Below are 24,736 nucleotides of genomic sequence, written 5' to 3'. Positions count from 1 at the left end.
CACCACCAACTATAGCAGACTAAAAATGTCCCCCAACATCCTCCTTCCCTTGGTAAAAGAATCCCAACATTTTAATTGGATACATAGCCACTCAGAATTTACTCCACGAGGACTGGTAGGGCCATGTCCAGCCAATTGGATGTGATAAAATGTGATGACTTCAATGCCTATGTTGTGTTCTTTTAAGAATGGGGCCGGCCCCATTCAATTTCCCTTTCTCACTGACTGTAATGCAATTATGGTGACCCATCTTGGACCACATAGACCTAGGCAACACTTGAGCAGTGTTATTAAAACAACATCAATATCTTTCTCTGTGGAAAATAGAATGGGTATTAAGGAAAAGGTAGATATATCGGAAATTTTGAATGAATTCAAAAGTGCGCAATCTAGGGGTTGACCATGAAAGTGAACTTCCAAAGGGGTGGAGGTATCGAGAGCTGAGTGTGTAAAGAAACTGTGGAGTAAAAGTGTTGGATAGATGCAATCATCACACAGAATATTTGGCAGATTTAGAATGAAGTTTGAACCAAATTTAAAATATTAATGGCAGTGACACAAAATTATTGATATCAGCAATGTGGAGAAGCAGAAGATTATTTGGGTAAGAATGTAAACACCTCTTAGGGGCAAGGACTTTTACTAATGGCTGAATGTGTAAAAATTTCAAAGTGGCAATGAAGAACTTAAAAAATCACCATCTCATCTGCCAATATTGTCAAATGTATACTATTCAAAATAACGACCTCCCCTTGATAAGGAAGGAGGGCAAATTGCAGCAATATCAAGTCCTAACAGTTTTGTTGAGGATATGATTTAATGTAACAGCAAAAGATGAGATGGAGAGTAAAAAAATGAGTGAGGAATGGAATGTGCTTAGAATTATAGAAGTGTTCTCTGCTGGGCTGAAAGCAAATGGTAATGACTCTTAGAAAAAGATGACACTAAAGTTCAGGATGAGAATTTATGAAAGACTAAAGGTTGTTATTTGGAGACGTGCACCTGTATCTGCAAATTAGGGAAATCAACCATTTCTTTTCCCCTATTGCTATGGACTGAATTGTGTCCCCCCAAATACATACATTGAAGCCCTAGCCCCCACTGTGATAGTATTTGGAGATGGGGCCTTTGGGACACAATCAGGTTTAGACGAGGTCATGAGGGTGGGGGCCCTCATGCTGGGACAATTGCCCTTGTCTGAAGAGACACCAGAGAGCTTATTTCTTGTTTTCCCTACCATGTGAGGATGCAGCAAGAAAGTGGCCATCTACAAGCCAGGAAGGGAGCCCTCAGAATCTAACCATGCTGGCACCTTGATCTTGGACTTCTAGCCTCTTGAGCTGTGATAAATAAACTTCTAATGTTTAAGCCACCCAGTCTATAATATTTTGTTATGAAAGCTTGAGACAACGAAGACATTTATTCTCTAACTTTTCTACTGCTGTGAAACAAATTACCACAAACTGAGTAGTACAAACATAACACAAATTTTCTATCTCACAGTCTCAAGGGGCAAGTATTTGCATGGATTAACTGGGTCCTCTGCTCAGGGTCTTACATGGCTAAATTAAAGTGTTGGTCAAGGCTGCAGTCTCATCTAAGGCGTGGGGTACTTTTCTAAGGTCACCCAGGTTGTTGGCAGAATTCAATTCCTCTCACTTGTAGGAGTGAGGTTCCCATCTTATTGCTAAGTCTCAATCCACAGTCACTTTCAGCTACTAGGCTGCCCTTAGGTTTTGGCCATGTGGCCTCTCCCAACATTGCAGCTTACTTTCTTCAGTGTCAGCAGGAGAATTTCTCTCCAGTCACCTACAACGACGTCTTATATAACACAACATGATCATAGGAATAACTATCATATTACCTTTGCCTTATAATGCAATCTAATCAGGGGATTGACTATGTTATGTTATTCACAAGTCCCACCCACACTTGAGGAGAGGGGATCATACAGGGTGTGTGTACTGGGGGGCCAGAAGTTTTAGAGTGATCTTAGAATTCTGCCTACCACACTGATTAAGCAGGTCCTGGTAAATTATGTTCCCAAAGATGACTGCAACAATCTGTCATCCCATGTGTTCTTCCTCAATATGATCTTCCCTTCGTAGAAATGAAGTGTATTTCCCCTGCTGTTGAATCTGAGGAGAACTGAGGACCCAGACAACAGTTCCGGCTGAGCTCCCACCCAGCAGCCAGCGCCAAATGCCAGCCATGTGAGTAAGGTCATCTTCGACCCTCCAGGGCTCTCCTACTGCCTCAGCCAGCACCATGAAAAGGTAAAGAATTGAGGATCAACCCAGAGAATTATTTAAAATAATGAACAGTTGATATTTTAAGCCAATTGTTGATATCGTTTGGCTGCTTTGATATGTGGCAGGAGTAACCAAAACATAGATGAAAATAGGTAGGAAAAGATTGGGTATAAGGGGAAGACAGCCTCTGACATGGAAAGAGAGAATAAATATACGTGAATAACTATGGCAACCATATGATTTTTAAAGCACAAAATGGGACATTTTTGAGAGAGAAAAGAAGCAGAATGAATACTATGTCAAGAGGACCAGCAGAGGGATGGCATATAATAAATGAAGGGGACAAGGTACCACCGGTATGGTTGGTTTCATTATTTTATGGAAAAAAATGAAGTTAACAAACACATTAGGGCAAGCTACAGTTTATACGTACTAAAAAAGAATTATACTGCTGATGAGCATAAGATGATTGCATGGGAAGTTGAAGGTTATCCAAATGCTGGTTAAAGTTAACCAGAATATTCCGATACGCTAGGCTATCACTAAAACACTGACTGAGAGAGAGTTTGGTAAATCTTTTGAGGCCATCTAAGAGAGGTTATAACTGGAAACAGAGGAAAACCTATTTCTTTTTCCTGTATGACAAAGTACCTCAGAATGGACCCCAGAGGACCACTTACAGCAAAACTTCAGTGTGTTCCTCTTTCGTTGATAGATAAGCACAGAGCTGAGCTTACTTATGAAACTGTGTGCCTCTCTCTCTTTTTTTTTTTTAACTTATGGCTATTTTTAACTTGCGTAAAATAAGAGTTAAAAATCATGTTCTTAGTTTGACCACAGTGAAAGTAAATGATATGTATGAATTGGTATGTGTACTAAAGATTTCAGAGTTTATTAAGTAGAATTGGAGCCTGAGCAGTTTTAAGACTTTTTAAAGTAATTGATAAGGTTTATTAGAGGTGTTCTTGAATGATGCTTTGTGTTATTCTAAATCTTTTCCCTCTCAACTAGGCTTCATAAACATCTGAAACTCCATTTGTTTTTAGAGTTTCATTCTATTTAATTATCAGAATCATTGACACAGCTGTCCACTCGTCAGCTGTTCACCTCTATTATATCAGTTGGTCAAAGGATGTAAGTGAAAGATTACAGAGAGTTGAAGTCTAAAGGATGGGCTTCCAGAATCAGAATTTTTACTATCAGTGTTATCTTCTACAAGCATTTAAAATACAGACATAAAGTCCTATCATTAGTAAGGTTAATGTCTAAGTTGAAGAAAAAAAAAAAGTTAATCACCTGGCATCAAAGTTCACTGACTTTCTTGATTCCTATGAACGTTCCAATCACCGCGTTTCAGCAAGGCAGGCCAAGGCCACTATGAACCTTGACATCAACGGGAGACGTTCCGTTCTGAAACCTTAGCTTCCACTGCCAGCCCTCTGTCCACCACCGCTTGTCCTTCTAGGATTTTCAATCCCATACACTCTCAACTTTGCACTTTGACCTCATTAAAACCTACAGTCTATTGACATGTCCTTCTTCACTCATTGCGTAGTCTGAGCCTTATTTTAATTATTTATCTTTTGCTGCTGAATCAAGTTTCTTTGATGTATTATCACAGACTTCTTTTTCTCCACATCAATTGCTGTTGCCAAATCTTCAATCAAACCCAACTTTAGATCAACTTTACCATCTTCACTGACATTCTTTACTTCTACAGCAGGCTTACTGGTAAAAATAGTAACACAAGGCATTCTTGTCACTTAAACTCTGATCTTAATGCCCCTTCAACCTGGACCATAAATGCCATCAAGCAAACTTTTAACATATTACATCCTTCTTTCAATGGCTACTGCAGAATTTTACATTTCTCCTTAAGGCCCCTAATTTATCACAGGCACTAGCTCAGGAATAACTTTTTTCAGTTTTACACACACACAGACTCGACATACACACATTCTTCCACGTACTTTTTGAGGTTTATGCCAAAATCATAACGACTCCCCCCCCTCCACTTTTTTGGAATGGCTCCTTCCATTTCCAGGGGTGAATGCACTGAGTCTTTAAGAGGACCAGCAGTAGATATCTGGCCTGAACTGAGTCAACGCAATTCTGTCCTCTGGGAGTTAGGCATTGGGAAAGCAAATTAATCTATGTAGATATCTAAAATTATAGCAAGTGAATTCAGAACTATATTATTTTATATGAAGTAAAGAATAGAGAAAGCTGACTAGCAATCCAGCATGTATAGAGAAGCAAGGAGATAGAAATAAAAAAGTAACTTTGAACTCAATACCTTTGAAGTTTTTGGTCTGGTACTTGATGGTCCTAGGATGCACTTCTGCCAACGGACTCCTAGCTTGTCGTCCCAGAAACATTCTCCTTTACTTGTCTAAGCTAGCTGAAATTAGTCTCTACCATGTGTAAATGAAAGTTATTTATTTTTATAATGTATTTATTTCATTACTTTTAGCTTTATTGAGAAAATTGAAAGATATTTAAAGTGTATAATGTGATGATTTGATATACCGATACATTGTAAAAAGATTCCTCCCACTAAGTAAATAAACTTTCTTAAATAAGATGTATGTGCCTCTGGAAAAAGCTAATTATTTGAATGTGTGCCAATCAGAGGGCATTGACAAGTTCTGTTATAGATATTTAGGCCATTTTCACATTTTTACTTTTACTAACGATGCTCCTCCCATGTCCAGTGTGTGGGTGGTTGTGTGGGTCAATTGATGGGAACATACATTCGCACCAAGACTATTTGCAAGCATCTCCTTCTCCACACCCTACCAATAAGGAAAAGTTAATTTGAAATTATTTGCCACTCTCTTGGGATAAAATTATATCTCCTTATCGTTATATCCATTTATATAATTATTTACATTATAATTACATATTTGTTATATAAGTGAATATAACGGCAAGGTGATATCATTTTGTCCATTTAAAAGTTTTTCTCCAGCTCTTTTCTAGGAGTACTTTATAAATTTAAGTGGTTAAAATTGCATTATATAGTTGTTCCATTTTATAGTCTTGCAATTAAATATTATTTATGGTATCACTGGTAACTTTTCTATTTTGTATGGCTTTGAGATTTCTCTTATGTTTAGGAGATTGCTCTCTTTTTAAGATAATAGTGAAGGAATTTTTATTTTTTCCAATAGTTACCAAGAAGATCTCCCATTTTGATTTATAAAAATATATCTGGGATATTTTAAATAAATGGTGTGACTAAAGGATCATTTTTAACAATTTATTTCCAAATTATCCCGATGCCATTTAAAAATTAGAATGCCCTTTCCTCACTGATTTGAAATGCCATTGCTGTCATGGATTAAATGCTTGTATATACTGGAATTTGTTTCTTAATCTTATTTTGTTCCATTCTGATCCTGGGTCAGTACCTCCTAGTCTTAATTATTCTCAAATTTTTGTGTGCCTTGGTATCTAGTAGTACAAACCCCTCTATTTTTTCTTAAATTTTTTCAAAATTCTCTTCATTTTTACTGGGTATTTCATCTAAAAAAATCTTAGTAGGTTTTAATTGAGATTGAATTGTATATATATCTTTATATACAACATTGTATATCCAATTGTATATATATTTTGAGATTATGTTCTTTGGTATGTAAACATTCTGAATGTTTATATCATCTGGTTTATTTTTCCTTTTATTATTAGCTAGAAACCATTTTTATTTCTAATATATTCTCAAAGTTTATTTTGTGGGATTTTATTGTAAGTGTATTAGCTCTTTCTCTATCTATATATGTAGATTTTATTATTACCTAACTATACCTGCATCTTCTTTCTGACTTATGGCATCTGTAGATTTTGCTTTGCTATCCATCTCAGAATTATTGCCTTTGCATTGGCAAGATTTTCTCCATTTACATTTATTGTTATTATTGTTACATTTAATTTCATCTATGATATCCTGTATTAATGTGCTTCCAAAGTGGTTTCATGTTTGCTTTTACCAAGAATTCCAGTCATACCACTGTCCAAAGGTTTATTTATTTTTTGGGTAACTTTTCTTTAACACATTTCCCAAAAATTATGTATTATAAATTCTAAACTCTGATGTTTATAAGATAAAATGAATTCTCAAGGGAATCATTCCCCTCCCTTGTCTCCTGGTCTTTAGGCAGAAAAATACATGAATACTTATTATTGTTTGGTGCTTAAAAACAGTCTTTGCCTTGTCTACTTTTCTACTGAAGATACAATCCTTTCAGGGTGCAGCTTTATGTATGAAGTCTCAATTCCAAATCACACATCATTCTGTACAAAGGCTTCACTCCTCATCTCCCTGTGAGAATTACATCTTTTCAATCCCAAAATTGCTGAGAAAATTCATAGCCCAAGCAGTATGAATTATTACTCCATTTTTTGACAGATGATAATTTTTCTTTATTTTCAATAAGCTCAGCTATATGTTTTATGCTATTATACCAAGAAGGATTTAAATTATCATAGCCTGTCATTTCTAGAATTCAAAGCTTTTTTTTTGTTTCTTTGTGTTTTAAAACTTTTTTAAGTTAAAAAATGCATAATAAATGATACTTAAATTATCTCCTGAATGAATAGAACTATCTAAACTCATTTTTTTCAATCTATATTTTATTGCTTCCATTTAATTACAAACTGTCTGATTCTGTAGAACAATATTATTTGTAACTGATTAAATCTAGACTTGCTAGTAGAAAAATATTTGATGTGACTTAATTTCTTTGGGTTTCAATTAGAGCACTTTTCAGTCACAAAAATTTAATAAATAACATAGCAAAATCAATGTTTGCTTTCCCGTTTAGAGGTGTGCCATAGTGTACCACAGATGTTTCATAACTGCTGGACAAGCGACTCTTTATGGACTAGACTTTGGCTCAGATACCTTTGAAAATCTAGTCATATATACTGTTAAAAAGTCCCCAAAGATGTGCTTTCTTCAGTAATATTTCTACTCAGTTAGCAGGAATTTGTCACTCTTTACATTATCAAATTTAAATGCAAAAGAATAGAAACTTTAATTCGCTTCTGAATCCTTCCAAACTGCCCAAGGAGAGGGAAAAAAAAAGGCTTTTAAACTAGCCCATAATAATTTTCATTCAATCCTGCAATAAGAATAGAACACAAATTAGACATAAAACATCCCTTTCAACTTTTCAGCACAATTTTAAAGTGAAAGTTTTATTCAGAATATGAAATTTGCCAAGGTCTGTGGCTGAGTTTCAGATACCCACTTCCCTTCTTGGCAGTAGATAATTTGGAAATCAGAAGTCTGCATATTTGAGATATTTCCAGGCTCGGAGTGTCAAAAAGACAAGATGGCATATGGTGAAGTAAAAGGGATTTCTCACATTCAGGGAACACATTTCAACTTCCAAAACATAAAAATAAATAAGTGCTTTTTCAAATTCATAAAAGAAATAATGAGAATTTTGCCCAAATATTATAGACATATTAAAGTTAAGCAGCAAGATGTTTGAGTCTGTCACTTCCTGCAAGCTTGCCACTAAATGGATAAGTTCAAATTTCAGGATTGTCATATTAACTTTGGCATAAAAATGCTTCCTTCTTTGGCAAAGATGACAGTATTCCCCCTCAAAGAAAAATTATAGTCTAATTAAAGTATACAATTTGATGTTTTTATACCAACGTTTTCTTGGGGAGTTTCTTCAATACTCCACTTGCTAATTTTAAGTTCAATGGATCAGAGTCTGAAGGGAATTGACTTGATGGAGACAAGGTCTATGAAGATGGCTTATTTTGTTGTCCGTTTACCTGCTCGGTTCTTTATCCTGATTGTCTGGTTGTTATAAAGACAGAAGTTAGCACATTTTAGTCTTACTCCTCCAGTTCTTTTATTTATTGGTCTTGTGAGCATGTTGATATATATCACTCCAAGAGTTGTAGAAGAGATAAATAGTCACAAATTATGTCAATCAACTTTGTTACTTCTTCTGATAAACTAGTAGCAGAAGAAATAAAAAATATTCACTAAAAAGTGAGAGACTGATCGTGCTTATAGATTTACACTAAGTCATTATTATGTATTATCGATTATTCGGTTAGTGTGAGTACTTAAAAAATATTTTCTTCTTAATTGCAGAATAACTTATTTGACAATGGTGCTGGGCTGATTTGGAGGGATTATGCAGAGAAATCTTACAACTTTAACAGAAAGTTTTACGAAGTTGCCCGTATGAGTCTTTGTTCATTATTTAGATTTATACAAGGGATATCTATGCGACAGCTTCTTTAGGAGACGTGCGCAAGGCTAAACACATTTGGAAAACGACATAAAGTTATCAGAGAAAGTAGCATATTGTAAAAGCTCATTTTATAAAGCAATTTTCCAAACTGTCAGATTACAGAAAGCATTTGTATGTGGGTAGAGTAGGACTTTTTCCACATTTATTTTAAAGTAATAAGAAATGAACTGTAAATTTTTCAAGTGTCTCACTTTTCTATGCTATAAAATATGAAACTTGAGTCCCCAAGTGGCTCCTGATCTTAAGCCACTAATACTCTAGATTCTGAAGTGTTCATTGATTTTATTAAAGACGAAAATCTATTCTTCACCATCTCCAGACTTGTGCTTGCGGGGGAAAAAGGTAGAATAAATGCATAGGTCTGGACAATAAAGCATTAGTTTTAGCATTAGCAATTCAGGTGGGCTTCACTTTTTTTATCCACAAAAATCATTTATTGTTTCTATCCCAAGATAGGAGGCACGCTGAGCTCTCTAAGAGAAGTGCAGTATCAAAGTAAGGTGCTTGCTAACACAAGTTATAAATTCTTTTAGACTTAATATAGCATGTGTGTTAGATAGTTTCATTTGTAGGGATCACCCAAGTCACCATTTCCCTCAGTTTCATTATAGAAAAAAATATCTAACTTACATCTGAGATCATAATTTGGCCCATCAACTAGAAATAGAGAAAATCAAATCTACATTAGTATGTGTAACATTAAGAGTTACCAAATATTCAGTATTATTCTCCAAGCTTACGATGCCCCTTCTTTGGTGACTTTTATGTCTACCTTTCTTTAGGTTTCCACAAGTAGCAGATCAGATAAATAATACGTTTTCTTTTATATTTGGATTACTTGTTATCAATAGGTTCTTCCTCAAAAAAGCCCACTCTTCTCTGATGATATCGCACAGAATAGGCTGAGGTGTTTGAAAAGTGTCCACCTCTGTGAATACTTAAGGAGTCTCACTTTCAAAATAACTTACCATTGTTTAAAATTCAAGGGTTTAGACCATGAAAATATTTGTGTTCTCCCTCGGAGTGAGGTATTAGTATTTCAGTAAAAAACAAAAAAAGAGATATCTGAGAGTAAAAGCTGAAGTCTTTCTGGGAACAGCTTTGAGCATATCTGTATCATGAATCAGCTTAATATTAAAGTGAAATTGAGAGCAATTATCCAATGTAAAATGAACGTAAACTATTTAAATACATAATGTTTAAAACTCAATTCTGTGTAATATTTTGCCAGTTTCTTAGAAAGGTAAGAATAGTCATGCATTTCCAATAGATCTGCATGTGTATAGAGACTCATATATATGTGAACGGCATTGCACACTATTTGTAAACAAGGCTATTAATTTAATCTTATATCTTTGCCAAAATCAATGCATAAAAAATTGTTAAAAATTGGCTTACTGTTTTTAGTATAACAAACATCTTGTGATGATATTCTTGTAGAGGAATCTTAGTTTGAACGTGTGGTGATAACCTTGGGATAACTCCTTAAAAGTGGAATTCCTCATTCAAAGAATGTGAGAGGTTTTCAAAATCTCTCTAAACTTACTCCCTAGATAATCTCTCCCTTCTTCTGACTTTAAATACTTTCTATGGTAGACTCTTGACTCTGATGCTCTAATTCAGGCCTCTCTCCTAAAATCTGAAGTTATAGGTCCAACTAAAAGATGTCTCCAACCGTAATAAGATGTAAAACTTAAAATGACCAAAAGAGAAAAAAAATATCCTCTGGATTTTACTTTGGAAAAATTGTCCTCTAAGTTTCATCCTCATTTCAGTTAGTGGCACTTCTGTTCTTCTGGTTGCTGAGCAAAATAAAAAACTTGAATCATTTTAGGATTCTCATAGTCCCTGAAATTGTATATCCATTCCACTGGCATATCCGATTGATCTTTCTGTGAAATGTGCCCAAAATACACCTACTTCTTAATACTTGTGTCACTGCAACCATGTTAGACCATCATCATGTCCCAAATGGACTGTTCCACCTCTCCCCTCCCGCATTATCCACGTGGCAATCAGAAGGATATTGTTAAAATGTAAGTCACGTCACGTCTCTCCTGTTCAAAATATATTAATGACTGTCCATTTCACTGAATAAAAGTGCTTGCCGTGTCTTATCAAGCCCTACTTGATCTGACTATTCTACTTCTCTATTTTGTCTTCTCTCCTGACCTATTCTGTGCCTTCCACATTGGCCCCCTTGCTTTATATCAAACGTGTCAAGCATGATCCTTCTCTAGGTGCTTTTTAAACGCTGTTCTCTGTCTCTATATTGCTCTTCCCCAACATAGCAACATGCTCCCTTCCCTCTCTTCTTTCAGGTCTCTGCTCATGTGACACTTACCTGAGATGCCCTCAGTGACCACCATTTGTAACATGGCACTCTCTACCCTAACATTCTCTTTCCCTTTGTGCTGTTTTATTTTTCTTGACAGCCCTTATTACCACTCAGACTCTGACACCTTTCTTTTATTGTTGTTATTTTGTTTCGCCTTCAGTGCACTGTCAGTTGTTGAAGGCAGGGGTTTTGTCACTTGTGTTCTCACCTATCTAACCACATTTAGGACATTTCTTGGCATATGACAGGTGTTCTTTAAATATTCATTGAATTAGTAAATGAATAAACATTTTTGATGCATATTAACAAATAGCTTTCTGCAAGTTTGAACCAATTAACTCTATCACCAACAATGTTTGAAGGTGTCCTTTCAATTGTGCCTTACAAACACTTGGAAATGTAGCTCTCTGCTCCAAAACAAACACACGCAGACACTAATTCTCTCTCTCTGCTAGGCTAACAGGAACAGAGTAACAGAATGATGCCAAAGTAGGGCGCTTTCTTTGAGAGCAGAGTACTCCGGATAAGTGGGACCTTGGGCAGTTAGAGAGTTACTGAGAACTGAAAGAGGAGAAAAACAGGAAGGGTGCAAAGCAAACACAAAAGAGAAAGATAGAGGGCAATAATGCACAACAATAAAAAATGGATTTGGGGAAGCTATTGTAGCCAAGAACTGAGATGACTTGGGTTTTCACATATGCCCAAATCATTCATTACATTTTTGCACCTTTTCTAACAGTATGCTCTGAGAACTAGCGCACCAAAAGGAAACTTAGTTTTCACTATATATGTCTGGGAGTAGAGAAACTAGAAGACCACAAATAATATACCGTGATTAAGTCTGGGTGGTGAGATAATGGATTATGGTTTTAAATGAATTATCTCATTCAATTCTCACAAGAACTCTTTGAATTAGCTTCTATTATTAGTATGTAAATATCTTGCCCTAGGTCCCAGAGTTAGAGCCTAAACTTTTAAGTTCTAAGTTATTCTAAATTCATGAAACATTTCTTCCTTTTATTTTCAAACTAAAAATATTCTTTTTCTCTCTTTTTTTCTCTTCTCTTCCCTCTTATCTTTCTGTCTGTGTGGCTGTCTCTCTCTCTCTCTGTGTCTGATTCTCTTTCCCTCTGTCCCTATCTATCTGTCCATCCATCCATCCATATACACATCATAACTGGGTAATTCATAGGCTAATGATGGAGTGTGCAATAAACAAGTGTTATCATTACTCTAATTCTGAGCAGGTGAGCTTCATTTAAATGAAATGTTATTTGTTTATAGCGAATATTGTGTTTGAAACCCACTATCTCTTTCCCCTTAGATGATTAGCCTAAATCAATTATTGCAGCCTGAGTCTATTATCTTTACTAGTAATTTGTTTCCAATTTGATAGGTTTTAAACTATTTGGCCAATAAGAGACCAGGGAAAAAGTTTCTCCAGGATTTTGGTAAAAATAAGCAAGTGGTTTTACTCGTACTTGATGAAAACAAAGAAGGATCCTTCTCTAGCTACTGCTAAAAACTAACACTGGGTGAAGCCAACACTTGTCTGGCAAAGGAATATACAAGAGATAGAGATACAAAGATAGAGAAAGAGATAGAGATGAGAGAGAGAGACACAAAGAGAGAGCTAGCTTAGAACTGGCGTTTAAAAAACACTAAAAAGGCTTAGTACTCATTATTGAAGCTTAAACATAGTAAATGACGATTAGGACAATCCATTGGCTTGAGAATAACCTCTACCACCACTCAGAATGCTTAGTGAGAAGGGCATGGATTCCTGTGGAAGCAACGTTTAACTGAGAACAAAACCCATTACAAACTTCAGCCTTTAAGACTTAATTTTAAACTAGAAGTGTTTGAATGATTACAGGGTTAAAGTAGGATATTATTATTGGCAAGATATTTTTATTGGCAAGTTTCCAATTGCTAAATGCTTTTGAGACTCGATAAAACATGTTGGTAGCAGTTACCACAATAAAATAAAATGAAATGAATATCCCATATTACACATACCTGAATTGCGACTACTCACCACATCCTGTAGCATTTTAAATATAAATAATTATTTACATTTCTAATGATATATACCCTCAATTACTTATCAATTGAATTCCATACGTCTAGAATTACGACTGGTTGCCGAAGAAATTTATATTCAAGGATCATGACCTTAGTGAAATTTTAGGAGGAAGGCTATTTAGTACTGCATTTACAATGTATAAATTACTGCTAATTGTTATTGGTTGAATACTTTTTAATCAAAGGAGGAATTATTATAAATCATTTATCTGGCACCACGATAGGCAAAAAAATAGATCTAGATGGTCTTTGATTAATTTAATCATAATTTAATAGTAGTTCCATTCTTCAGCAGGATGCTAAGCAAAAAACGAAGTTTCACTTGGCATGCAAGGATCAATGGATCCTGCTTCATTGCCCAATCTCACTTATTTCCCTCACAAATTCTTTGTTCTGAAAAAGTAAAGGTTCAGAAATTTCCTTCCTTTTCTTTGGGTTAATTTTTCTTTCTTTTTTTTTCTTATTCTCCTATCACATCTTATAAACTTTTTCTTCCTTCTTAGGCTGACTACATGCCATTCACCTGTGTCTTTATAGTATCCCGTGCCTACCACTGCAACAGATTTTATCATGCTGCATAACACTGCTGTAATTGTCCACCTCTGCCACTAAAATGGAAGCTCCTTGATGACAGAATTCTTTTTAACTCTTCATCCCTAATACATACCACAGGGCCTAGCATATGGGACAAACTCAATAAGTATTTATTGAATGAATATGTAAACAAACAAATAAAGTTAGTGGGACACCAGTAAATTCTCTGCGTATCAATAAAGTAAGAAAACTTAAGGCAAAATTTTAACTTTGGTTCTACATAATGCATTTTGTTATTCTTAAATAAGCTTCAAAAATGTTATCTAAGCCAGCTTCCTAAATAGAATTAACACTATACTTAAACAATTATAGAGCACCAATTATATCTTAAAGTTTATATTAAAACTATATTTCATAAAAGTATTATGTCACTGCATGAAAATATTAGAGCAATATGATTTCTTAATTGTATGTTTTAAAAATTGGAGAAAATGACATCTTTGTCTTATCAATCAAAGAATGTAGCTGAGAAATGTACATGGGAAAGCAGACATCTAAAAAGCGATATATAAGCAGAACTGCTGTATATATTAAGGAAACAATCATTATCTACTTAACAAACAAAGAATATTTGGTAGCTCTCAGGATAGAAGAAACAGTTAAAGAATCAGGCTTGTGGACAGTAACTATGGATATTAAAAGCTAAAATGCACACATCATCTCTCTTAGACATTGTCACTGGATGATTCAACCCAAATTACTGCTGGTTCTACACTCATGATCAATATTCTTGGGGAGGGAATCTGAAGAATCCAATGTGAAGTCAGGGGAGAGGTGGTTGTGAGTGGCAAACCAGAATCATGTGACTTGCTATGTGTCTTTCGCGGGGAGGGTGGATAATTTACCCAAAGGTCACAGACAAGACCAAAAACAAAAACAACGTCAAAACCAGAAGCAGATGCCCACCATAGTCGTTCAAGCTCTCACACTTTATATATGACTCAAGTTGTTTTTTTTCTTTAATCTTGTAGCAAAAGAAGAAAGTAATTGGCATAGACAGACAATAGAGTTAACTGTTGATTGATATTTCAAAGGTAGACTACGGATTGAAAAATTTTACTCATTTTTTCAATTAAAACAGGCCAATCTCCAGGAAAGTTAACTTTCTCTTATGATAGTCTATCAGAAGTTTCAGGAAAATAAAAACTCATCATTATCACTTTCAACAGACAGAATTTACTATTATAAGAGATTGATTAAACCAGATGTTTGGAGGATTAAAAAAGAAAAAAAGACATTGAAATAACAAAGTGGTAATAACAGCAGGAAGGAGATGCTACTCATCCAGTTGGTGAAATGAAGGGGATGTTAGAATCCAGAATCTTAGAGGAGGAGGCCGCTTCTAGACACAGATCAGTGTCTGGGTTCTAGCCGGCTGTGAGAGTTGGCTGAAGCTGGTTCTCAGAGTACCCAATTAATCAGAGGACTGGAATGAATAGTTGCTGGGATGAAAGGACATTTCTTTGCTGGGAGGGCCGCAACAAGAGAAAGTCCCTTCTCTTCTTTTCCTATCATACATTTTCCCTCGTATGTCTCTCTTGATAAAAAGAGAACCGAAGCCCCAGCTTACAAAAAGACTGTAGAAGAGTGAAAGACCAGAGTGCTGAAGCTGACGGACAATAGCTTCGCAACCAATACAAATACATTACATTTTGTGAAACTGATATTTTTTCTACATTATCCCTTATTTAATTGGCATTTTAATTTGACATTGTTAATTACATGTTACTTTGGTGCTACTAATAGTGTATCCAGAATGCCAGTAAAGTTCATGCAAATTTAATTTTTGTTTTGGTTAAAAAGTTATCCAGAGAATCCCTAAATTTTTGACTAGATAATAGTTTCATAATAAATTCATATTTCTTTGGCTCCAGTAAATGAAGAAAACATTATAGATTTTGTTGCCATTTTTTTTGTCTTCCATTAAGGTAGAGGATAATGTCTATAAGCCTGCCATCCCAGATGTGGCCCATTAGTCACAGGAGAAAATAGACAGCAGTGTGTGGAATGAATCAGCCCAAATTCATCATGACCACTAAAAAACAAGACAAAGCAAATATCCTATTAGTGATGTGCCAGGAGCTTGATCACTGCTAGTGAAGGATGGCACATTAATGAATACATATAATGGCAATTCTCAAATTCACATATTTCAAATTAACAGCAGTCAGTCAATTACACGCATGATATTGACTTGCTTCACATATTACCCTTGAGCAGGCTAGAAACATACAAATGGAACTGAGTCAGATTTATGACAGATTTGTAGGAGATTCCTAATTGAAATCATAGCAAATATGTTATCTTCCTGATACATAAAGCCACATGTCTTTAATTAAAATAACCAACTCTAAAATAGGTATAATTAATGGCTAAGCAGATCTGGAGGAAAAAGAAATAAACAAGCAATAAGAAGAACAACAAATCTTTGATGAATAAAACGAGAATCTTGTCCTTTGACCCACCATTATATAATTGATTTTCTCAAGTAAGGTGATAACATTCTCTGAAGTCAATAATAGAACAGGATTCCAAAAATACATGGAATGATGGTAGCATCACCAGAATAAATACGTATATAGGAACTCATGCAACTCAATAGCAAATAATAATAATCATAATAATAATAACCAAATTAAAAAATGGGCAAAGGACTTGAATAGACCTTTTTCCAAAGAAGACCTGTAAATGATCAACAGGTACATGGAAATGTGCCCAACATCACCGGTCATCAGGGAAATGCAAATCAAAACCACAATGAGATATCGCCTCACAGCTGTTAGGAAGTCTATTATCATAAAGACAAGAGATAAACAAATGCTGGCAAAGATGTGGAAAAAAGAGAACCCTTGTACACTGTTAGTGGCAATGTAAACTGGTACAGACACTATAGAAAACAGTATGGAGTTTCCTCAAGAAATTAAAAATAGAATTACCACGTGACCTGGCAATCCTACTTCTGAGTACATATCCAAAAGAAACAAAACCATTATCTCAAAGAGATATCTGTGCTCTCATGTTCACTGCAGCATCATTCACAATAGCCAAGGTAAAGAAACCTATGTGTCCATCGGCAAATGAATGGATCAAGAAAATGTGATATATGTGGTATATAATGGAATATTATTCAGCCTTCAAAAAGAAGGAAATCCTGCCATTGGCAACAACATGGATGAACCTGGAGGGCATTACGCTAAGTGAAATTCATTTACGTGTGGAATCTAAATACGTACATTCTTAGTGCAGTCATTTCAATAGAGAAGATCAATTCCAAAGAGTGTTTTATTTAGTTAAAAAATATAGTGTTGGGGCCAGCCCCGTGGCACAGCAGTTAAGTTTGCACATTCCACTTTGATGGCCCAGAGTTTGCTGGTTTGGATCCTGGGTGTGGACCTATGCACTGCTTGTCAAGTCATGTTGTGGTAGGCATCCCACATATAAAATAGAGGAAGATGGGCACAGATGTTAGCTCAGGGCCAATCTTCCTCAGCAAAATGAGGAGGACTGGTGGAAGATGTTAGCTTAGGGCTAACCTTCCTCAAAAAAACACAAAAGTATAGTATTCAAAATACAGTAAAAAAAATACAATAAATAAACAAACAAATAAAAAAAGACAACTAGGATACACAACCATGCACTGAAACTTTAAAAAATAAAATAAAATACAGTCATGTGTCAATTGTAAAAATCCTTTTAAGTTCTTTAAAGTCTCTGATAAAATATGAAAACAATGCCCTAGAGATCACTATATTTACATCATGTCTGCTTTGGGAATGAGGTAAGGCATCATTTAAATTAATGATGCCTTTGAGGAAGAAAAATTTTTCCTATACCCTTATAGGTTCTTTTGGCTGGTCTATTAATTAAATTGATATAAGACAGATTAACAGAAGAGAAACAAATGTAATTATGTACATATAGGAGCCCCATGAAAACATGAGACTCAAGGACAAGTTGGGCAATTGAGGCTTATGTGCTAGGAATGCAGGGGCCTGGGCCTTCAAAAGGGCGGAGGGTAACTCACCGGACAATAAGAAGAGCAGATGTTTGGTAATTAGATGTTTGCCCTGCCATACAGATAGAGCATTCAGATAGAGGGTTATCTCTGGTCATAGCAGACCCCCTATCTAAATTCTTTTAAGTGTTTAAGGAAGAGGTGAAAGTTTTCCTGGAATCTGCCAGGTCTTGATTGCCTTCAGTTCAAAATGATCCGCATGCCGAAGTGGCATATCTTGGGGTCACATATTCTGCTCCCTCTCATGCCTTTAATTATTATCATAAAGGAAAAGGAAAATTTAGCAGTTGTGACTTAGCAGGAATGCACTTTGTAAATTTTGTTCAACTCCATTCACCAAGGTAGATATTCGAATTTGTCCACCATTAACAAAAATCTTTGAGGCCTTTGATTATGAGAAGCAAAACAAGTGGTGAACATTCAAAAGATGAAACATCCAAGTGAATAACCAAGTTGCGTTTCCTCAAGTGATATATAGTTTTTATTGTGAGCTTTTTCCCCAGCTATGTTGTACGTGTGCCTATTGGTGGGAGAGAGAGATTCCTCAGGTCTTGGATTGTTTACCTCTAATGGGACCACAGTGATATATTTTTAATAATAATTTAATAATAACTAGTATTTTAATACTAAGTAAATTAACACTATCTTTTTTGGTTGGTCCTACATCTTGTGAGTGTGAATTTGGATATGACCTCAGCTCATGATATAGCTCTGTGATTTTTAATCCTCACTCCCACCCTCTCCTTCATGTATCTGCTCTGAGTAGACAGTAACATTCCTGGTGGCTTCCCTGGGCTGAAAAATGGAAATGTACTGATCATCTTTTCATTTATTGGGCAGTTTTTCAAGGAGCTGTTTTTTATTTTATGTTAGTTTTATTGTTTTTTGTTTTTGCTGGGAAAGATTCACCAGGAGCTAACATATACTGCCAATCTTCCCCTTTTTCTCCTCCCCAAAGCCCCAGTATATAGTTGTCTATCCTAGTTGTCAGTCCTTCTAGTTCCTCTATGTAAGCCACTGCCACAGCATGGCTACTGACAGACAGGTGGTATGATATCATGTCCAGGAACCGAACCCAGGCTGGCAAAGCTGAGAACAATGAATTTTAACCACTCGGCCATCAGGGCTCAATCTGAAGGAGCTTGTTTTGTATAGAAGCTTAATGACAGTACGCTAACTCTAATTTTGCTCAAGTCTCTGCCTTCTGTCCCTATAAACACTAAAGACCTGGTCCCAAACACTAGATTGGCGTTTGACATCCTTCACTCATGGTTCCTGATAGATGGCATCTACTCTGCCTTGATGTCTTCTCATTTTTGTTCCTTGGTAGTTTAATATTTTTTCTCCTTTTTTTAACTTTTGTTAAGTACTTATTTTTTCATTATTTTATCTCACATTTATTCTTTGTCTTATGAGTGGTAGGAGTTGAAGATGTGCACTTTTACCAGCTTAGTACACTATACTGAGGGAAGACATTGTATATTGAAGACAAATATGAAATGGCGGTTGCTATTGCTAGTGAAATGAAAACTTTCAGAGAGAAAGCCTTATTTATTAGCAAGGCCCAGAACAACCTACACTTCACTTACTGATATTTGTATGTGCTACTGGAAATTTTTCAACACTGAAGGAAAGAAAAACAAAACTAAACGAGACAAGTCTGTACTAATTTGCTATTTAGAAAACAATTAGTTGTAAATCTTCATTTAAAAGTCATTAAGTTCTGGGGCCAGCCCCATGGCTGAGTGGTTAAGTTCGTGTGCTCCTCTTTGGCAGCCCAGGGTTCACTGGTTCAGATCCTGGGCACAGACCTATGCACTGCTCATCAAGCCATGCTGTGGTGGTGTGCCACATCAAAGAACTAGAATGACCTACAACTATGTACTGGGACTTTGGGGAGAGAGAAAAAAGAGGAGGATTGGCAACAGATGTTAGCTCAGGGCCAATCTTCCTCACTAAAATGTATTTTTAAAAAGCCAGTAAGTTCTGTAGGGAAGGAAAAAATTTTCTTCTATCCTTATAGGATTTGTGGCTGGTCTAACTATCAAAATGAAATAAGACAAATGAACAAGAGAAAAATAAATTTAACTACATATAAATGAGAGCCCCATAAAGACATGAAGACTCAAAAGACAGCCAGGTACTTGATGCTTGTATAACATCTTGAGATAAGGAAAGGTGTGGAGGTGGGGGGATGCAAAGGGGAGGAAGGCCATTCTCAGGAAGGCAGAGGAGATGTTTAGAAACAAAGGTTGCCCTGTTATGCAGATAAGTTTCTTAGGTAAAAAGTTATCTCTAATAATAGCTTTCTTCCCAGTACAAGTCCCCTTTCCAACGTAAATTTAGGCAGTTAAGGGGAATTAAAGAGTTTTTCCTGAGTTTGCTGGGTCTTGATTATCTTTAGCTCAAAATAATCCTCATGCCAAAGTGGCATCTCTTGAGGAGACTTGTTCTGAACTCCTTTAGTTCAATGCACACATTATTTCACGTGCCAAAAAATCTATCAAGAGTTGTACTACATTTTGTGGTATGCAAAAATACACCATATGCACATTGATCTCCTAAAGTTTAAACCGTATCAAGGAAACAGACCCAAGTACGCTAGCTCTGCTACAGCCAGAAGATGAATGAAACAGTACGAAGCTGAAATTATCAGTCTGAGTGGGTAGTGGTCAAAATTCTTTGGGAACAGGCAGTATTTTTCAGTTGTCTATGTAATGAAATTTCTAAGCCTTTTAGGGACCCTAAGATTTTTGTGTTTCGTGAGCTGTCCCTTTTGTAGTGATCACAGGAAATGAGGAAAATGAAACTGAAATCTACCTAGTAAAATTCCTTGCAAATTAATGGGTTTGAAAACTTGGCTGGTTGGGAACACAGACACATAAACAGAATAGTTAACATTTTGTTGAGTGTTTATAATATGACAAGCAGTTCCCTAAAAATCATATTTTTTACCAGTAAATTTTAAATAAGCAATCTATTTCCTGTTCTATGTTACAGAGTACATGCAATTGTATTTTTCCTATTCATAGATATAGATGTATCTTTCCATTTATTTTATCACAAGTATAATTACCAGATTCTTTAGCCAAAGAAAACTTCATTGAGTTTCAATAGATAAAAGGACTCTGGAAATACAGTGGGGATACATGTCAACTTTCTCTTAACATGTGAAGATGATAAAAGCAATTAAGAATTTAAAATATAGAATGGAAAAAAGATTATCTATTTAATATTGATGGGAAAAAGGATATGAAAATGTCTAATCCAAATAAAACCTCAACTTCCTTTGAAATATAAAGCAGGCTGTGTGTATATTAAACTACACAGTGTTTGGCTAATAGCCACGATAGGCTAGTGCTACCCTCACTCAATTGGCTTGTACTTAGAACGTTGAAACAATGAATAAAACATTCTTCTTGGGTTCAAAGAAAATACGTGCTTATTTAACATATGGCCATGAAAGATTTTTATTTTCTTTTATTTTGCTTTTTAACTGAAGTTAAATATTTTCTTTAAGTGAGCAAGTCCCGGAGAAGAAAAAGGGAAAATTAATGGTGCTTGGTGTTGTCTTCTTTTTTTGTATCCACTTAGTCATGAGTCAATTGACTAAGACGTGTAGATTTCTTAATTAATCCAAAGGGGGTATAATATTGCCAATGTTGTTGATAAGCTTTCTTATAGAGGAGTATATTGCAATTACTTAGCAAATGAATCACTGTGAACACTAAATATTTCCCTTCATATGTTAAGAAAAGCAGTCACAATGGTAATCTAGACACTAAATTCATCTAGAAGTCAGAAAACCTAGATACCAGGGCTGGGACTGATACTCAGCCTCACTGACCAGTGAATGATCTTTTCATTTATCTATAACATGGTGAGTTCCACCATCTGATCTTTAGAGTATGATCTTTAAAAATTGATCTATAAATGCATCATTGAGAGAATACTAGTATTGTTTTGAGAGCAAAGGCAATGGATTCACCCTGACTTTGATGATTGTTTGTTTGCTTATTACCCTCTTAGCTAGTGATATACATTTAAGACAGTCAGCCTATGGAGGGAAAAATCAGTGTCATGAAACAAAAAGGGTAATGAGTAGTCCAATCTTGACTGAAAATCCTACTATAAACAATTGGATTTTCATTCAGAAACTGTTCTTTAGAATTTAAATTTAAATTTAATATCTCCAGAAAAAAAGAAGCAAAACTAATGAAAGCTTTTTTTTTTTGAGGAAGATTAGCTCTGAGCTAACTGCTGCCAATCCTCCTCTTTTTGCTGAGGAAGACCGGCCCTGAGCTAACATCTGTGCCCATCTTCCTCTACTTTATATGTGGGACGCCTACCACAGCATGGCTTGCCAAGCGGTGCCATGTCTGCACCCAGGATCCGAACCGGTCAACCCCGGGCCACTGAAGTGGAACATATGCACTTAACTGCTGTGCCACCGGGCCGGCCCCTAATGAAAGTCTTTATCTAGATGTTTGTCAGTAGCTGTGAAGAATTATGATTGAATGACATGTGTGATAGACACAGAAGTACAAACAACTCTCTTTGAGTAGAAACTACACAATTTGGGTCACATGAAAATGTGAAAATTCCTCTTATTCTTACCACTATCAATATTTACCCATCATTTCAAACCACGCATCCTCTATCTCTCCATGACTAGAATGAGAGAATCATGGCTTTTTAGCACGGGGAGACTTGAGAAATCATCTAGTCCAACTTTCTAATTTTATGGCAGAATAGAGAGAGCCTTGGGTTGTAAGTCAAAAGAATTGGATATTAGTTCTATGTCATGGCTCTAGTTATTACCAGCTCAGCAACATTGGGCCATTTCCTCTTTCCAGATATATTTCCTCCCCTGTAAAATGGGATTAATATCTTTTTCCTACCTCATTTTTCCAATCAAAGTAGAAAAGGGACATAAAGTCACTCTCATCAGCTAACTTTTATGTTTTTCCTCCTCAAAATTCTATAGCCCTCCTTCTCAACCGTTAAGGGGTTACAGAGGGTCAGACTTCCAGGGATAGTGTTATAGCTAGAAAATGAAAATGGGCACAAACATGCAGCCTGTCTTTCCTTTATACCAGCCTAATGTGAGCCACCATAGCTGGTGGGATATGTTATCGTCCCTGACGTCCAATGACTGTGTCGGTTGGAAAAAAGCTGGAAACCAACATTCTATCACATTGATTCTCATATCTTTAGGGCTATGGCAGATGGGTCACACATTGATTTCAAAGATAATGCCTCATTTAGTTTTTACAGTACAATGATACAACTCCATAGCCTTTTATTTTATGAAAGATTAAGGCTACTTCTTAGTAAATAGTAAGCATAAATTTTAACACTCTAAAACTAAACTTAGTACAATGTTAGGGTTTCTAAAGTTTCCAACTCTGTGGAAGTTCTACCTACCAAGTAGCCTTATGCAATATTGTGAAGGGTGCTTTGAAATCCCAGGTTTTCAAGAAAAAAATTTTTTTAAGTACATCATTAGTGTAATCTAGAATAGGATATGATTTTCAGCTCCTACCCATTTCGTTAAATATCTCTCTGTATAGGCAGCCTGAGCTCATCATTAATTTTTTTAAATGTTTTGTCAAAAAAGTAAATACACTTATAGTAGTAAAACTACAGAGATGAAAGTTAAAATAAAACCTTCAATAGTAAGATTCTTTTGTATAAGGGTCATGCACATGAATGTTGCTGTAAAATTCTCAATGCAAAATTAGCATAAAACATAACCACATATTGAAAGCTACACCATTACCAAAAGGGTATTCAAACACTAAGAGAAGTAATGATATGATTAATAATATTAGATATACAAACTTCTCCATTCCTTTTTATGACACTGAGATGTCTTAAATATTAGAATGGGAGTTTGGAGGTAAGTGGGTTATGAGAAAGTTCAGGCCAGCAAGGGCTCTCATGTGATACTTAATCCTATTAATTGGGTCAATTGAATCTACACCTAGAGGCAAACTCACTTTCAGGTGAAAGAAGGAAACCTAGCTGGTCAGAATGCCCTATCTAGAGAATATGCTGATTGATGAAAAATGATAACGCTGCACAGTAACCAAAACAAACAAATTTCATTGCCTTCAAGGAGCTTAAATTCGAGCAGGATATGTAGAAAATAAATACAAATTATAAGAAGTAAGTAAAATGTGTTGTATATCAGAAGATGGATTTAAAAAAAAAAGTAAAGCAGAGTAAAAGAGAATAGGGTGTTGTGGGAGAGAATGGGAAGAGCATGCAGCACTATATTGCGAGATCATGGGAGGTGTCGTGGGAAAGATGATAAAGGAGCATTTGAAGGACAGGAGGGAGCAAGAGAGCCCAGAGGATATTTGGGAGGTTAGTATTCCAGATAAAGGAAACCACAAGATGGCAACAATCTTTCTGGGTTTAAGAAAAAGTAAGACTTGAGAGTGACTCATGTGGAGGGAGTGGGAGATAAAAGCAAAATGGTCACAGAAGAGAGTCAATCAAATTGGACTTTAGTGACTTATTTGGAGTAAAATGTTGAGCTATCACACATTAGGAAGTAGAAAAGTGACATTTTCTGGCTTACGTTTCAAATGGATCATTCTGGCTGCTGGATTGAGTATACATTGTGGTAGGGAGGGCATGAACTGAAAAAAATAAATCAATTATGAAATTATTGCAGCATTCCAGGGGAAATAAGATGGAGACCCAAACCGGAGCAGTATTAGTGGATGTGGTGAAAAATGGTTGGATTGTATATATATTTTGAAGACAGAGCTGGCACGACTTCCTCACACACTGAATGTGTGGTGTAAGAGAAAGAAAGAAACTGAATGTGCCATTGAAATTGTAATTTATTAAATCATTATTGTTACCATTTTCCATTAACTGAGATGTGAAAATCAGCAAGTGGCACAGATTTGTCAGGGAAAATTGGGAGTTTATTTTTAATGATTTTAAGTTTTTAAAGGTCTATTAGACATCCAAGGAGAGATGTTAAGTAGCCTGTGGAAGCTATAAATAGACTGGAATTTGGATGGAGCTCTGGGCTGTAGCTCTACAGTTTGAGGTTGTCAGCATACTAATTTCAAAGACATGGTATTTTAAACACATGGGACTCAGCGAGATCACTGGGAGAACAACGCAATCGTCCAGCACTGAGCCC

At 35.7% G+C, this 24,736-nt stretch overlaps 1 long non-coding RNA gene across 1 annotated transcript in view; it reads left to right on the top strand.

Moving 5' to 3' along the window:
- Positions 1-24,736, top strand: part of LOC139041779 (uncharacterized) — a 144,544-nt gene that overhangs the window by 22,177 nt on the left and 97,631 nt on the right. The window contains exon 2 of the long non-coding RNA XR_011497665.1: positions 2,109-2,276. This is a non-coding gene — a long non-coding RNA (uncharacterized lncRNA). The remainder of the gene's footprint in view (positions 1-2,108; positions 2,277-24,736) is intronic.

The sequence above is a fragment of the Equus asinus genome, chromosome 24 (genome assembly GCF_041296235.1).
Source record: "Equus asinus isolate D_3611 breed Donkey chromosome 24, EquAss-T2T_v2, whole genome shotgun sequence".
Classification (NCBI taxonomy): Eukaryota; Metazoa; Chordata; class Mammalia; order Perissodactyla; family Equidae; genus Equus; species Equus asinus.
This window is presented reverse-complemented; position numbering and strand designations above follow the sequence as displayed.